The sequence below is a fragment of the Rhipicephalus microplus genome, chromosome 6, assembly GCF_043290135.1.
Source record: "Rhipicephalus microplus isolate Deutch F79 chromosome 6, USDA_Rmic, whole genome shotgun sequence".
NCBI classification, from domain to species: Eukaryota; Metazoa; Arthropoda; class Arachnida; order Ixodida; family Ixodidae; genus Rhipicephalus; species Rhipicephalus microplus.
The window spans coordinates 48,880,184-48,885,008 of NC_134705.1; the positions used below are offsets into that span (position 1 = coordinate 48,880,184).

The following is a 4,825-nucleotide window of genomic DNA, read 5'->3' on the forward strand; positions in this document are numbered from 1 at the left end:
CTGGTGTGATGCACAAAGCTGGCGGTCGGCATTCTTTAAAAGCGTGTTGCACACACATTGTAGAGGCCTGTGCAACAAAAATTGCCGTACGAGATATCCCCCAACATAGTAGAGAACGTTATCCTCTACTATATCATGGCTAACGGGCTGTTCCTCATCAGGAAGCATATCGACTGTTGGTGCTGCATCACAAGTAGTAGGAAGCGAATGAGGTGGCTCTGACATTTGTGCCAACACAGTGCTGCGATCCTGTTTACAGTTTCCTTCTGAAAAAAGGGCAACCAGTTTGCCAACAGAAATGTGTTTCAGACCTGATGTGAACTGAAGCACATTTGGGTTGTCATTGCAGCCATGCTTTAACCTAAGAAGCCCGAAAAGGTTCTCCAGGGGGTCCTGCTGTAGCCAGCGAGTCAAGAGAACACGAAAATCAAAATCTTGGAAGAGGTAGTCCCAGAGGAGAAGGATAGCCTTTAAGGTGACCTTCCATGCCTCAACTGTGTGTGGTTGCCGAGGCCCGTCAATATTCCACCTTTCAACTCACAACAGGCGCTCCCGCAAAAAGGCTAGGTGTTCGGACCCTTCCGAAATTGCATAGCGTAACTGGTCACTGGCTTTTTTTACAGAAGAGCTATTCAGACAGTCGAATAACCTATCTATCTTCTCGAGAAAATCAGCTGTTGGTTTGGCGGATGCCGGCAACACGCCAAGAGCAATGAATACATCAATGTCCACTGAGACCGATTCGCTCATCACCTGGCTGGCATATTTAACTTTCATGTTATTGAAAGCCTTCCGGTAAATGTGGTTGTTGATTAGTTCCTTTGCCAATCTGAGTTTGAGAGGATGCGAGCTTTCGTATAGTTGCGTAATGAAAGACCAATCCACAATTTCTTGCCCGATATGGAGCTTGTGAGGTGCGCGGAGATTATTCCTTGTGCATTTAAGTAAGTGTGGTGTGTCATATAGGAAATAAATCTTGAGGCCTTCAAGCACAAAAAACGGCTCTTCAGGCGTCACACCTAGCTTACTTGCCAAATTGATGTTGCTTCCCCCCTGGTCGCAGATGAGCGCCTTGACAAACAACCGGGCTCCCTGCAGCTGCTTGATTAATGTTATGATCAGATGATGAAGAGTATCTGCGGGCGTATTGGTCCTTGATACTGTGTAAGCAACAGGCTGAATCCACGTTTTTGAAATGCCTGCCACAAGTATCAGGAGCGCTGAATTTGCCACGGCTGGTGTTCTTTGCCTACCGTCATCGAAGAATCCCATCACAATGTCATGCTTTGCATCATACTGCAGATGTTCCTTCAAGGACATTTCGTCTAATATTAATGTGCACGCACGATCTGTTAAATGCCAATTTCGGGTAGCTTCTTCGAGGGCTTCAATAGCGGTTGGAATAACTCCGGGAGTCATCGGAATATTTGATAACCACTGCTTTAGCGACCTCACAGTTGGCATGTCAGGCAGTCTTGACAGATGTCTGTACGCTTTCGGACCATGAAAGTATAAGTTTAAAGCGAACTGGCGGTGCTCGGGCGACCACCTCGGTCCTCTACGTTTCACGCCATTAATTTTAACTTGAGTCTCAAGCAATCTAAAGAATGTCTTGCGGACGTAGAGCCTGATAGCATTCAACGCCTCGGACTGGGAAAGCTTTTTAACCTTTCTCTTGCCAATTCTTGACAGTGCCTTCCGAAGCCTTGAATTTATCTTCTCCAGGTTCTTCATTTTTCTGGCTGTCCGGGGCGAGCACCTAGAAGGCTTGTGTTGTCGACCCGCTGGATTGGAACCTGAAAGATTTAGAAAAAAAGCTCATTTATACTGTGTTTTTGTGAAAGCTGACCATGATCTTTAAACCTAGTAAAAGTTCTAGCGGCTTTTAGAATTGAAGTGATTACTTCCATGAGTAATCAGTTGGTCATAATCAATTCTCGATCCTTCACTTATTCAAACTTGGGGCATTGGGAACAGGCCTCTGATAAGCACACTGCTGGGCATTGAGCCTACTAATGGCATGTATAAGCATCGTGGGCAACATGAAGCGTCAACTAATTTTTCCTAATCATTAGCATACTCCTTGTTAACAAACAGTATTGATTATATGTTTAAAATGGTATGTTTAGGAAAAAACAACGAATTCCTAGCCTTCTTTAAAAAACACTAATCCCTCTTATATTAATAATAATAATATCTGGGGTTTAACGTTCCAAAACAACGATATGATTATGAGGGACGCCGTGGTGGAGGGCTCCGGAAATTTCGACCACCTGGGGTTCTTTAACGTGCACCTAAATCTAAGCACACGGGCCTCAAACATTTTCGCCTCCAACGAAAATGCAGCCGCTGCGGCCTGGATTCGATACCGCGACCTGCGGGTCAGCAGTCGAGCGCCATAACTACTAGACCACCGCGGCGGGGCACTAATCCCTCTTAGGAGGCAACAAACAAGCAAGAAAGGGATCGGACAAGCACTCGTCTCGTCCTGCCTTTCGGTATACATCGCTCTCGTTCTCGTCCCCTAGCAATGAACTAGCTCGCCCAGCTGACACCCTAGTGCACTTTATGATCTGTTAAATGGTACGTGACATTAAAACGATAGCTGCAGGGCATGAATTTATCTGGAATAGTTTTAAAGAGCTTAGAGAGCAATACAATTTGCGTACATGAGGGCTCAGTCTGTTGAACTTCTTCATCGGCGCTGTGAGCGGGCACTGCAGTGGTATTCGCGGACCGAGGAGAGCATGTGAAGGGGATTTACGTAGCAGAGGTTTTAGCATGGCATACATACAGCTGGTATTAGGCGTCACTATAAATAATTACAATTACAATCACTCAGGGCGTTTTCTCACTATTAATTGGTCTCCTCGCGTATTATGTCTCAGTACGAGTAATAAAAAAGTAAAAACACACAAAAAGAGAACGCTACGTGTCACTCACTAAATATATGGGTGTCCCAACTATCCTAAACCATTTTTTTTAAATCTTAATGCGATGTGCCTAGAACAGGTTAACATCGTGGTGCCTGTGATGACCTAGCGCGTAACCGAATTCTTGCCAATTACACTTATTTGGCCCATTGAAAATAAAAGTAATTTTGTAATAATAAAGCTAATAAAAATAAAGTACCTTTTGGATTCTTAATTTTAAAAGCGACTTTGAACTAGGGTGTCGTAGAATGTATATATATTTCTAAAAGGCCAGTTCTGTTGCTCCCACTGTCAGAGCTATCGCGCAATTGTTTTAACAGCGACACCAAGTTGGCAGCTACTCACTCGCATTGTGCGAAATAGCTGATAACGTGCCACATGGAGTACTCTCTCAAGTTATGAGGTCATTTTCGTCTTTTCCTGTAAAACGCTACGCCACGGGTAGAATAGCAGAGACACCTGAATCAGAATCGAGGAGGTTACATGTAGAGCGTTCTGAGTGAGACGTTTGCTCTAAATTTAACGATTGTGAAGCCGGCAAATTTTTTACTTAGCTAGTTATATCTACCAGCAAAATCAGGCCGGCGAATCCATGGATGCTGTGTACACCATGCATTGGTACTGTTGGTGTAATCTGCGCGAGAATTTTAAAAATACTGAGTCATGATAACTCGGGCAGGTACACATATTGAGTATTAAGACATTTCTGTAAATAGATGTAGAGGCATGAAAGTTTGTGCTGTTGTATGATCACTTTACAGTATTCCCACCTGGACTTTCGACGTGTGTCTGCCCATCGCCAAAGATGGAAACTGTTGGCACAGCACATCTTAGCAGCCTTGTCTGTCCAGGTTCTGCGTAGTCTCTGCTGGTGAAATGGGCAGAGCACAGGCGGTAGCTGCTGTAGATCTGACGAGGTGGTAAATGAGCCAGGTCCTGCCGTCTCGCATACTAAAGCCAAGCGCGAGATCTGGAAAATCAATGTGTGCGTGTGTAGTATTTGGGTTAGATTGAATTTATTTCTGTTTTCAGGCGTAGATAGATAGCTTTGAGTGAAAACTGGCATTTTTATTCGAAGTAAGCGTTATTTGATACATTTTTCATCTTCCTTTCTTAATTGAATTTTTGTAACCAAGACGACTTGTGATAGCATTCCTGAAAGCAAACTTTAAAATAAAATCTCTCTTTATTATTAAGAGACGCGGATACATGCTTCTACTTGCGCGATAGTAATGTTTGGAGGCAACGACCCCAGCTTTCCTCCTAATTCAAAATATATTTTGGCAGACAATAGCAATCATCCCACACCAAAATCTCTAAACAACTATTCGTACATATATACCCTCGCGCACTGCGTATTCCTCGGGTATTTCTCGCGCCCTGCTACAAATCTATCATAAAAACCTTATTAAAACCGGTAATAAATTATTAGAACACGTAAGTTTAAATTGTCCAATTATTTATGGGCTTTTAGCTGCAATCGCATTCTTGTAAATATATCGTAATTGTACTTAAGGCTGAAACTGAAAACATGAAATTGAAGTATACATTATAAATTATTACTTTATAAATTTATTGCTAAATTCCTCTGCAATATGCCATGGATTTACGTGAGGCCGAAATGAAAACACACAATAGAAACGCCATAATGTAATAACATCCGTCTAAACTCGCAAGTGTAATAATTTATGTACTCAGTACTTAATTAACATAGTACAAAAAATACATGCCATGAACGTATATGGACCCTCCCTTATAGCCAAAAGATAATGCGAATTGCCTTCCTCCAGCTATGGACATATATAGGCTGATAATATTCAAGAATAATAATAACGCATGCAACGAGAACAGACTGAACGCAGGCAATCAAAAGGTAATAAAAAGAGTGCGGA

At 42.7% G+C, this 4,825-nt stretch overlaps 1 long non-coding RNA gene across 1 annotated transcript; it reads right to left on the reverse strand.

The window, feature by feature from the left end:
- Nucleotides 1–1,659: 1,659 nt before the first annotated feature.
- On the reverse strand, nt 1,660–2,741 carry LOC142764767 (uncharacterized). The gene is made up of 2 exons (XR_012883864.1): nt 2,670–2,741; nt 1,660–1,796 (listed from the first exon to the last, which is right to left on the reverse strand). It is a non-coding gene; the product is annotated as an uncharacterized LOC142764767 (long non-coding RNA).
- Nucleotides 2,742–4,825: the final 2,084 nt, after the last annotated feature.